The sequence below is a fragment of the Bombus fervidus genome, chromosome 11 (assembly GCF_041682495.2).
Source record: "Bombus fervidus isolate BK054 chromosome 11, iyBomFerv1, whole genome shotgun sequence".
In the NCBI taxonomy this organism is placed as follows: domain Eukaryota; kingdom Metazoa; phylum Arthropoda; class Insecta; order Hymenoptera; family Apidae; genus Bombus; species Bombus fervidus.
Window position 1 is genome coordinate 6,072,869 of NC_091527.1, and position 12,566 is coordinate 6,085,434.

Here is a 12,566-nt window from a genome sequence, read left to right on the forward strand (position 1 = left end):
TATTATCATTTTGCCATTATATACTTTGAATAATAAAAATACTCCCGTGGTGTCCTGAGCGAAACGTGTGATTTCGACGTGGCAGTCAAAGTGTTAACTTTACTTTACCAACCGATTCAACAGCATACGCACGTCCAACCGGCTGCTCAGGCGAAGATTCTCCTTGGCGCCGGTTTTGTTTCGGTTTAGACTCTAATACCATTCTTTTCAAATTGGTATAAAACTATGGGAACTTACAAAGCAACGCAATTGACGCAACTGAGCAAGGTATTTTAGTACTAAATAACAAATTACTGCTTAGATAATGAGAAAGATCGTCGGCGACAAAAACCGATTAATCGGTTATCGGTCGGTAAAGTGTTAACAATGGTTACCGGTAACAAAGAAACTGGTTTCTCATTTATAATGGTTATTCCTGAGCGAAATCGCTTGAACTAAGACACCGATTCTCGTAATATAACTTAGTTTCGGTTATACGTAAACTGTTAGGATCGCTGAATATCCATCCAGATGGATAGATACGTAACTATCGTGTAGTTGGGAAAGTTCGATTTTATGGCGAGTTTCTATCGTACGATGAAACCTTCGAGCAAAGACTGGTCTTAATCGGAGAGATACTAAGTTCTAGACATTTTATTCAACAGAAGGATGAAATGTAAAGTTTATTGTCTGACGGAATGTCGGACCTTTTAAAACGTTATACTGTCGGAGTGGCGGCTCGTTAGACGTAAGTTCGTCGTCTAACTAGAGGTACAACTTGCACGTAACCTAATTACATCAGTGAAGTGCTGAATATCTGGTCTACCGTGAGTCGAGTCCCTCGACACTGGACGTTCTACGAAAAAATGTAATTGCTTTTGCTCTCTCGAGAAAGAAAGAGATGACATAAACCCTTTTGCGCCTGGTTGCAACTCGCGTGCGAGTGCCTTTTTTTTTTTTTTTTTTTGATAGAGTACGAAGATAAATTGCATTCTCTTGGCGTATCTATCGTCGAAAGTTTCGTGATTAATGGGACAAACGGGCAGTAGGGAAAAATGAGGTTATCGGAATCGTTCGAAGGCCAAAATAATTACGACAGCTGATTACTGATATTTGCGGAAAATTCCAACTTGCAAAAATGTGTAAAATATTCAGAATGACGTACTGTTTGCGATATTTATTACACAGTACAAGTTCCCACGAATGTATTTAAGTTCTATCGGTTTCTTATCAAATAGCTTATTACGTTCGAAGATTGTCTTTAACTTCTCGAATTTAGAGTCATAAGAACATGATATTTCCATTATTCCTAAGCTCGATAACGAGATTTAACGTGTTGCAAATTTTCTTACGTGTATAATACGTAACACGTGATTTATAGCAAACTTTTTCTTCTTTAATATGGTTGATGATCAACAATGGGATAAAACTGACTAAATAGACCTGTCTATGCAACGTGCACTACGACATTACACAAAATTGTCCTTTTGGAAAACGAAAACGGTTGAAAACAGATAGAAGTCAAAGTAATTGTACGAAAAGAAAAGGGTGGCAGCCATCTCACCAGCTTCCGGCATTTTCTCGTTAACACGGTTCGAGGGATCCCATTGACACGCGAAATTCGCCATGGCAACACGACGACCCTTTGCTCGCTCTTTCTCTTCCATCCCCTTGCGTCGTGCGAATCGGCACCACAGGTCGACACTCAGACACGAGCCATCCGATTTAAAGGAAGTTTGACAAGCGACCAAGGATTTTTCTCCTCGGTCAAACAAAGAGTTCGATTTCATTCGATCTGGCTAACTGGAAAGGCGATGAAAGCGGAGAGGGAGGAAGCCGACTCAACTTAAAGAAGAAGAAGAAGAAGAGGGACGAGGAAAAAGAAAATTACATCAGCTGCTTGGCAGCGATCCCTTTCGTACCATCGTAACCCCCGTTTCTTCTTCGCCCCTTTCTTGCTACGCGAGCCAGCTTCTACGAAATTCAACCTTCTTCTTGTCCGTTTGCTACTTCTGGGAACCTCCTGCACGTTTTCGCCAGCAACCAACACACGGCTAACGATCGCACACCTACCAAACCCACGCAAAACGAATGCGAGAAAGTATAGACACCGCGAATGAATTGCCTTGCATCGCAACGTTGCGAATATATGAAATTCTCGGCTGTCGCTAGAGACTCGACGAAATCCACGCGAAGGTGAAAATTGCGACGAGATGCTGGATGAAAAATTTTTTCAACGGTAAAATTTCAATTCAAACAACATCCAAGAGAATTGGATACTACGAAGGATCGACCCATCCTCGGTTATGCGAACGTCGAAGCTAGTGAGAGGAATAGAGAGATACACAATCCGTCAGACTTTTAGCTCATTTCTTTACGATAGAAAGAAAAGTTTATGTCGCTTGTAGACAGAGAATTTACATCGTCTTTTTAACTTTATGAAAGTTCATCCTGTTATGTTAGATGAATTCAACACTAATCTTTTATAATTAGAATTTGATCAACTTATCGTACTCCACCAGACTTTCGGTTTCGTCTGTAAATTAGATTAGAAACTTATAATTGCTATTAAGCGAGCATCAGTAAAACGCAATAACCCGGCGATAAACAAACGAAACGATTACTTCTGCGAAATTACACCTAGGAACCCCTTAAAATTACAATTTTGCTCGCTTGTGTACGAGAAAGAGTAGAATTCGTTACGGTCCAGAAGCTTAATCAGAAAACTCGTATCTAATAATTGCCATGAAACGACAATAAAACACAATAATCCAGTGACAAGCGGATACGAGCTAAAATTTAAGAAGCATAGTTATCTGGCGTTACGAAGACCTAATCGCATATTCTGGTAGCAAAGAGAAATTGCATAAAGAACGTTGTTAACCAGTGTAACGACTGATGTCAGAAGAACGTCGCGTGTCCAGAAATTGAGAAACTAGAGTCTACGACGTTGCCTACGTCGACCAAGAAGAGTAGCAAAGTGCGGTTTGAACTGGCGAAAAGCTATTCGTCTTGGTGCACACCAAGAACGCCACTTATGGTAATATTTCGTACATCGCGCTGCATGCATAATGCACAGCCCTAGAACTCGGAATTTATGTTTCGAGGACGAGAAGCCCGTTGTTACGAGGACTCATGGCGGAGGATTCGTGTCTTCTGTTCGCAAGAAACATCTGCCACCGGCGTGGTAGGTATGCCGTGTAACCGAACGAAGAATAGAGAGAACCAGCTTCTACACTTTCAGGGATCCCGACCGGCCTTCTACTCGCTGCACGGTCACTTTAAAAAACGATTAACGCTTCACGGACCGTGTGCAGCTCGATCTTCAATAAACGTCATCGTTCTTCCGCGATAAACGTACAAGACGTAGGGAAAAATGAAATACAATGGAACGTGGGTGTTGGGAACGATTCTACTATTGTTACGATTATTATTCGATAATTATTCTCTTAATTCTGTGTTGTCTTAATTCGTAATTCTGTCTTGGTAATTATATATTTGTAGGGAGAGTTGAAAATCAACGTGGTCAGAATTTTAACTTCGTCGTGCTTCTTATAACCCGTATGCTTCCACGTGTTAAAATACTTACATTTTTATACGTATTGGCTTGGCAACTAGGTGATTGCGGATTTTGCCATTAGGTGGTGTTGACAAAATCCGCAATCACTTAGTTGCCAAGCCAATACTTCTCTAAAATTCAGATAAATATGGATCTAATTTTTAGAAAAATTGTAATTATACAGCCTTTTACCGAACTTTATTCTTTATTTAAGTTAATTTTAATTTTAAAATCGATAAAATAGACACTTGCCTTTGCAGTGTTTCTTAATGAACGACCGTAGGTAGCTTGATTCATTTGCTGAGTAATTATTTCCCACGGAATTCAGCAAGCGTGTTAGCTTGTAGACGCTGAGAATTGCAAGAAAGCTGCCATAGAATGCAAATCACAGTGAAGCAGCAGCGAAGAGGGTTGGACGAGTGGAGGCGAAAACAGATTTGCAAGCCTGGGCCACTGGCGGATTTCACTTTCGGTGGCAACGAGATCGATGCAACATCGCGGAGAAGAGAAAAACTCGTGCCAAGTAAACAGGAAGTTCTGTAACGACCGTGACAGAGGGGTGAAGAGACGCATCGCAGACGGAATAACGAGTTACCATAAAACAGACTCTGTTTCATAAGGAAATTCCATTGAGAATCATCTTCGAAACGTTCCATGTATTTTTCGTGAAAGACAAATATTAGTTGGACGATAAAAAAAGCTCTTAACGTTCACCACTGTAATCTTACTTAGCTGGATTTTATATTTGGCCTCTTATCGCAAATGTATAAATGGAACTATTATTTTCCCGAGCAATAATATTCGGTATAAATTTCCACACAGTTTTATAATAAGGTTAACGAAATAAGAAAAAGCTACGTGTTTTGTAACAATAAGTTTCTCTAAAAATCAATGAGATTTTAAAAGCCAAACCGATCGATTTCATCAGGCAAAAAATAAGGTAACGCAATGACGTTACAAATACTTGTTAACATTTATTATGAAATTTACGATGACTTATATTATCCAATTTCTCGTCTTTTTTTTTTTTTTTTTTTTTTAATATCAATACCAGTCACGTAGCTAGGTAGTGGAATTAAAAAAATTTACGAGAAGCGGAGTTGATCGTTCTGGCTTCTGAAAGACTTGTACGCAGGATCGATATTTATTGGCCATAAAAATATCGTAAATTTTCTCACAAGTTTGAAAGCTGAATGGAATCGGCTTGTCCGTAGTTATCGAACTAATTAGTATACTTCATCTGCCAAGTACGAGTTGAAGGAACTCTAGCTATACTTTAATAGGTACCGGTTTTCAGTGAATGGCAGTTCTATATATACAATATACATATACACGCTATCGATAGCCTTTGAAATATCGGCAATTTCGCTTGAATGAACGATTCGATATCATTTCCAGTACAATGCAGTTCCGCTCCTCCATCTGTTTACCAAGTTCACGTACGTTTATACGACAAGAAGGAAAGCAAAAGTGGAAAAAGATATGCATGGAAGAAACACGTAGAAAGAATGAAAAAACATATATAACGAGGCGTATGTTTGTTGAACCCGTGAAATATAGTCGAGCGTGTCCCGTTCGAAATGATAAACTGCAGTCTTTCGAATGATCGGCTATTGCCCTATCGATGGGTATGAATCAATCGGTTAACGGTAGATTCGGGGCAGTCGATGTCTTGTTTTATTGTCACCGATAGCCTCTCGACACGCGGTGACAAAATTGCAAACGATCGTCAACTGCGAATCGTGATATTCCGCTGTAATACATAACCCAAGCTTCTGTTGTCGACGCAAGATTATTGACCTTAGAGTTCGAGTTCGTGTACCTTAACCGCATTAACGTAACGTTCGAAAAAACGGAGGTGCGACTAAAAACAAATACAAGCTACACGTCATGTAATATAACGTGTTTCGATACTTTGTATGCGACACGGTGCTGCAATAACGAATAGCCGAAGCTAAGCTAATAATATCATTAGACACGAGTATGTTAACATATGTTGATATGTAATCACGACAGACAGTTACATCATATGTAGCTGTAAAACTTAAACTTCCTGTGTGTACAAAAAACGCGATAACCAATAATTTCCAATACAAAGAGCCGCGTAAGCGATTGGAGTAGGGATTCCCATAGAAGGAAAGAAAACGCTACCCAGACACAATGGTGGTAGCAAAGAAACAGAAGGTGCATCGTTAACCTTCGTCCGGTCGGTGGATACTGCGGTCCGGGCGGCGAGCAGCTGTTCCGAAAGTGCGGACTGGTTTCGAGGCCGAGTTGGCCTCGGTCGAAAGTAAAAGCGTGTAACCGTAACCGGTATCGGCGCGACGGATCACGGCTACAATCGCGTTGGTTATACATAGGAATCTATCTTTACGTGTCCACACAGCGGCCAGATCACGGTTACCTATGGTCGCGGAAATAGAAGTACGAAAGAGTCGTCTAACGTGTCGCCTAACCTTAACCTATCGCGCGGTTTTTGTTCTCTCTGAGTGTTCTCACTCACCTAGCGGGACGCGTAGGGCCGGCCAGAACTCCGGAAGCCAGACGGGGAGACGTGCAGCGTCCAGTCTTCGCGAGCGTGTAAAATCCCCGTGTGCTTCTTCTTCCACCACTGTGTCTATTCGCACCGACGAGAAAGACGCACGCTCCTCGCGAGCCGGTCGAGAAAAGAACAGCGACAGCAGCGGCGGCTGCGGCCGAACTGAAACCACGCTCCCTTTTTCTCTCTCTCTCTGACTTTCGACTGTCCCGTTCGACCGGCCTTGTCGCGGACACGCACGCCGTTACCAGAAATATTCGTTACAGAGGAGAAAATAGAGCGGAAAAAATGTAAAGAGAACTACACCACCAGCGACGACAAACGAGGACGACGAGCACCGCGACGATCCGCGTAGGCGCTGGGCGCGTACTGTGCCGAACCAACGAAAGCAGTATGGCGCCCGGCAGCTTTCCTGCTGCGCGCTCGCTCCTCTTTGTCCCCTTCCACGCGCCTCCGTCTCCCTCCCACCATAATCCAGCTACATGCCTTCTCTCCTTTTATCTCTGTCTCACTCCCATACGCGAATAGGTTATGGATCGTCCGACTCTGTCGCGCGGCATGCGCCCACCACGTTACCCCTAGTGATGGGCATTTGAATACCTCTGTCGTAAATTTTCCAATGGCACAATTTTATGGAGGGTTCGATCCAGTTCTTAACGGATTAAAAAATGATCGGTGGTATCTACGAGGTTCGTCGATTAACGTCCGTGTTATTTTAAATAACTTTACCGCGTTAGGTTTGCAAACTTTTATACAGAATCAGATACTATAAAATCATCATACTTCGACGCTCTTTTACCTTCGATTTCTTTCCAAATGAGTCTAAACCCTTGTCATACGTTGAACCCAATTCGACGTTCCTCGAACCCATCGCTCGCTCCTAAGCCTCTCTCTTTTTCTCTCTCTCTCTTTCTCTCGCGTCAATCTAGTGCACTCTATCGCTCGTCTCTCTCGACGCACCGCTAAACTGCTCTTTCTCTATTTCTCCGCTGTTGGCCAGGATTCTCTCCTTTTCTCTTCAGGAGTTCATCCTTCTTCAACCAAGAATCTTCATCACGCTGCACCTTCGTTTCACCCAGCACCAAGAGTATCGAGCATCTCCCTTTCGCCTGTATCGCGCATATGTCTGTCTTTCTCTCGCCAAACCAACTTCCCCCTCCATCGACTCGTCGTCCAGCGTTCCCCACCAGTACGTCTGGCGATTTGAAAGTGGGGAGAGACAGCGACGACCGTGCGGAATAGAGACGGACGAGGATACTTTCCGTTAGCGCCGTCGGCGACGAGCCAATGGAGGCACAGCAGGAGCAGTGTCCCCTGCGAGGTCGCGCGACCAGACGCCTCGCTTTCCCCCAGAGAACGCGGCAGCGTGGGCGAGAGATGAGATTAAAATTAGATCGATTGTCTTTAATAACCTGTGTAGCGCCGTATCGCGCCGGCCGATGCTTCGCGTTAACCAAACGCAACAGTTTGGAATTGCACACCCGCTGTAGCATCGCGATCGAACATCGGCCATGCCCACTTTTATCTTTTCTAGCCGACGAAGCCGATTGCGAAACGAACGACGCGGTTTTCGCGGGGAGAAAGGTCGAAGGTGTTGATAAAGTTGTCTGTCGACGCTGCATTTTTGCGCACGTTGCAAAACAGGAAGAATATCGTTGTAGAAAGTATGAGAAGATTTTTTATAGTAACGTGATGGACTCATCCTTAACCAGTCCTTGCGGAACCGAACCATTGTCCGGATGAATCGGATGGTCGATTAACCCGAAAATATCTAGGTATCTTGTCTCATAACTAAGTCGTTGACTCATACCTGAAAGGTAGATATAATATATGCAATGTACTCGGATAGAATAACATTGATTAAATATCTTTTTTTTTTTGCAAAAGAAATCATTGATCTTTGTTTACGTCTTGAAAAAAAATAAAAGTATAGTGTATATTCTATGTACTTTGGCTTCTTTATCCTTATAAGTGTATACAAACGTCCACAAACTAGTAATAAAACAGTCAAAGTGATTAAGAAAGTGATTCAGCATTTTTTACGTTTATTAAACTTGATTATGCTTTGATCGATAGCATAGAAATAGCAAGAAATACCGTGTACACTTACTTTGTTACACTAAGCGTTTGTAGATATGCAATTGTTACTCCATTCAATTTATGGAACGTAACATTTTACATTTATGCGAGATCGTAGGATGGCTAACGTATATATCGGAAGGAATTTTATGCGAGGATTTTTAAAAACGGATATTAACATCGAGGAGGGAAAATCTTGCGGACGGATCGAGTGGAAGAACACGAAGTAGGCGTTGGGGCCACGTGGGCATCCGTGTGATGTAGAAAATGCCAGGGAAGCGAAGACAAGCGTGAACGTAGCAGGATAGATGATTCATTATATTGCGTGCGGAATATTAACGAAAAAGGAATAGTAGAAAAATAACAGAAGATATCGAGCCTGTTCGTGGAAACGAGTAGCTCGGCTATACGTAAATATCCAGAAACGAGAAAACGAACAAATATAACCGACATATCGATATATGGTTGACGTTTAATCGCAGTTAAACGAAGCACCGTGTCGCCTTGTAAGATTCATCTGCCAGTTAATCTCCTTATTAAGTTTTATTACATACTCGGCCGTCTAATTGCCTCGTTAGAATTAAGTTAATTTTAGGTATCGATCATAGCCCCGATAACGGACATCGATCGCCGGATCCTCCTCGGTGTCATTACCTCGTCGTCTCGTTGATATCCCACGGAAAATCGTGTCTCTTTTAATAAAGCTGATCGCGAAGGCAAACGCGTTAGATTACGGTTGATTTTCTCTGATATTTCAGCCGGCGGAACACGACGTTTGCACGGAAGTTGCGCCGGAATATTGATTTCGTTCGAGCGACTGTCTCGATAGAAGCGATATTTGCCGTATAATTCGTTAGCGAGCGTGTCTTCTTTACGCGAGCCACGTTCGACTCGCCCGTGATCTCTACGAACGATAAAATATTTCCAATCTCGAGCATTTCGAAACTCGTTGCTTCGAGATCCCAAGATTTATTCCGCGTTTTCCTTTTTCCAGCGGGACAAGCGAGTTGCGCGGTTAAAACGATCGCGATCCAACGTTTCGCCGTCGAACGCACAAAGATTCGATAACGCCGAAACTTGCAAAGTTGCCGGTGAGTTTCCGGTCGTAGACAAGTTTGCCGCACGGTGTCGTCCGCGAGAACGTAGCAACCTGTCGGTGAACGCTGGCTCCAATTTCGCTGCGATAATCACGGAGGGAAGAGATTACGAGCGCGGAAAAAACGAGCGTCCAGGGAGCAGTCGGTGTCTACCGTAGAATCTTTTATTTAACAACTCGAGTCACATCGGTGGAGCGGTAGTCGTGACGAGGGTGGGAGGAAGTCTCACGAGAAGCAAGAATAAGAAGACGGTGACGCGAGAAAGAGGTACAAAACGCGAGAACGCCGGTCACCGGACGGCAGCAATATCGCTGAAGAGAATTTCAAATCGGAGCTAATAGAAAGCAACGACGAACGAACGAACGAAATAAGAGGCGCTGCATGGGGATGCCGCGTCTCGACTCGGTCGGCCCCCTTTCATCTCCATGGATGCAGACCCTCAGCGATCCTCAACCTTGACAGCCCTGTTCCTGTAATTGCATGGAAATCCGGGCTGGCTGATTCTGCTTCGGGCATGGCCACGACGGCGACGCCTCTCGAGTAAACACAGCCTCGAGCCAGGCTCGAACGCACCAGCTCGAGGGATCGGTTAAGTAACGACAACGTATTATTCCTTAATCTCGCTCACGATAGAACGTAATTACGGATACACGATGAACGAATCGCACGATTACCGGGGTTCACGATAGGATCGGATGTCGATCGATCTTTCCATAGGGAAGGAAAACCTTGATTACTATACATGACTGTATCAGGCGCATCATAGGCCGTGGCTCGTATTAAAATTTATTATCGACCGATTCGATTATTGGTGAAACATTAAATTAGGCCATGAAACGAGCCGCTTCTGCCGCCGCAGACGATCCCGCGCAACCGATCTCAGCCGTATGGAAAATTGCAGCTTCTTTCCGGCTAAGACTCGTATGCTTATTAATATGAAATTGTGGTAATCGTATTTATGTGAACGATAGTATAGTATGGTATGCTATGTATACGTCTTAACGTATACGTTAACTCCTCGTCTGAGACACGTTTGATAATAATCGTTCGACTCGTAAATGTATTTATTCTCTTTCTTAATTAACCGAGTACGGAAATCATTCTCTGCCGTAACATACAGTTGCTCGTGAAGGTATTTGAACACTTACGATAGGAAACTTTTGCGTGCAAATTGTGCGTGTTACACGAAACATTTTGAAATTCCATTAGCATGTAATGTCACACGCGCACGGCTGTTACGATTATATCGATCAAATTTGAAAGCAATCTGAAAATCTACGTAGATGTTACAAGATACAGCGAAAATTCAATAAGAAAGTAGTTTACAGCGCGAATTGCTTGGTTACTTTAGTGACAGTCGACGCTAATTACAACATTAATGAAATTTCAAAATGTCTCGTATAACGAAAAATTTCGAATACTTTCGCGAGCCACTGCAAAGCTACATAAATAATTGCTATTGGCTATTGCGACTATTCTAACAATTGTACGTATCAATTGCATGAATCAACTGGCATTACGATACAATTACGCTCTGTTCTCCATTCGTTTGAGATCGAAATACATACATCATAGCTTAGACGTAATTCCAGCAAAATACCTCGCTGGAGAAACTACTGCTGGATCGGTGGAATCGTTGAAGCGCACGGAAATCGTATAGCGGCCGTGGCCGCGACATTAATCGACCGGTGCGCGCCATATGCGCGTACAGCAACCGCAGGTAACCGCAGCCGATAACCTGTTCAGTTTATCTTGTTGCAGCACCACCGCGAAACTTCGCGGCGTGTAACGTCGTTTCCATTACTTTTTCGCCGACGATCGCACACGATCGATGCGACGTAATGTGGCCTAATGCTTCTCCAAATCGCAACTTCTGCGTTAGAGACGACACAGGATGGGAAACAGAGGAATAAAAAATAGTAAGCGAAAAACAAGAGCGGAAAGCGGGTTATCTTTTAAATACTCGGTTGAAGCATCGATTTGTCGGATATCGACCGATGATGAATCGCGCAACTCGTGGATTAAAAACAAAAAGAGAGAGAGAGAGAGAGAGATAAAAAAGAAAAAAGGCGAAATAAGAGAAACGAACAACCAGACAGCAAGCAGTTTCTATTCATCGATAAATCGTTATGGCTATTTGCACATCGGCTCGCTGACTTTTTGTCGAAAGTTCGGAAAAGCACGAGCGCGGATATCGAAAGCAGCAAGTATGCCAAAAAATTCGTGCGGCCGCGTCACGAAACTGGTTACCCTGGCTTTCTATGGTCAACCGGTAGACGCGGATGCATCGAAGACGGGCAGGTGAATGGGCCTGATTCATCACAGCTAGACCTTCGCCTTCGCATTTCCTCGTATGTACACATAGGAAGTTGGCGCAGTTCGATTGCAGCGATACATCTCATGTATGAGGTAATTTGCCCGCCATTGAAAAATATCGAAATGGAGTTTGATAATCGGTTAGCGAAGGCAGAATGTTGCACCGCGTTACATATTAGGTATGCGCAATACGAAGGTACATTGGATGTTCAGTTTTTTTCTATAATTACACGCGCATTTCGATTTTATCGGAATTGGTATATTCGAGCACGTCGGTTTCCCATTAAAGACGTTTGATAGTTTACGGTACGTTTAAGGGTAAGAGCTGCGCTTCAAGGGTGGATAGAGCGTCTGTGGTTTTGTGGTTCTTTCGAGTAATAGCTTGACATTATGCGTCAGAGGATGAATAAGATCCGAGAAGTTGCTCCAAGTCTCGATTATTATTGACCGCGAGATGCAATCATACACCACCGCTCTAGACATGTATAATCTTTGCCTGTTTCGTTCGATCATTCTTCATCGTCGTTGGCTTTTACAGCGTGCAACAGCTGCGAAAAAATTACATGAATTTGAGGGCTCGCAAAGACCAACTATATCAATCGGAGCAGCGTTCTTCTAGCTGACAAAACGACGACTGGTCTCAAGCTGGCAGACGATAACAGCGGCTTCTTTAATTAGTGGCGCGGCGCTTCTCTTCGGGGCTGATACCGCAGGGCTTGGTTGCAAAAAGGAACCGTGAGGAACGAGCTTTTATAGGTAGTAGCAGTCGGCTAAAAGATGGATGAAGACAAGCAATTGCACGCGGAGGGAGGTCTTTTTGCCGCAGTCTCTTCCGGCTGAAAGTGCGCTTCGTAAATTTGTCGTGATGCGGCGAAATCGAAAAATCTCGATGAACCGTGAAGGAAGTAGTGGCCGTACGTTTGTCTGAGCAGAGTCTCCCATCCAGCAACCTATCCTTGTTACATTATTATTTCCATTACGATCTTCCTCCTTTCAC

General features: G+C 43.4%; 1 protein-coding gene and 1 long non-coding RNA gene across 4 annotated transcripts in view; one reads left to right on the forward strand and one right to left on the reverse strand.

Moving 5' to 3' along the window:
* Positions 1-6,472, reverse strand: part of LOC139992385 (uncharacterized) — a 110,989-nt gene extending 104,517 nt beyond the window's left edge. For 2 of the 3 annotated variants that reach the window (XM_072013174.1, XM_072013172.1), the window contains exon 1: positions 6,042-6,472. The gene's annotated coding sequence lies outside the window, so the exon portion shown is untranslated. The remainder of the gene's footprint in view (positions 1-6,041) is intronic. The other variant, XM_072013178.1, reaches the window with a different exon arrangement.
* Positions 2,745-3,377, forward strand: LOC139992387 (uncharacterized). Its single transcript, XR_011801098.1, has 3 exons — positions 2,745-3,019; positions 3,087-3,166; positions 3,224-3,377. It is a non-coding gene; the product is annotated as an uncharacterized lncRNA (long non-coding RNA).
* Positions 6,473-12,566: the final 6,094 nt, after the last annotated feature.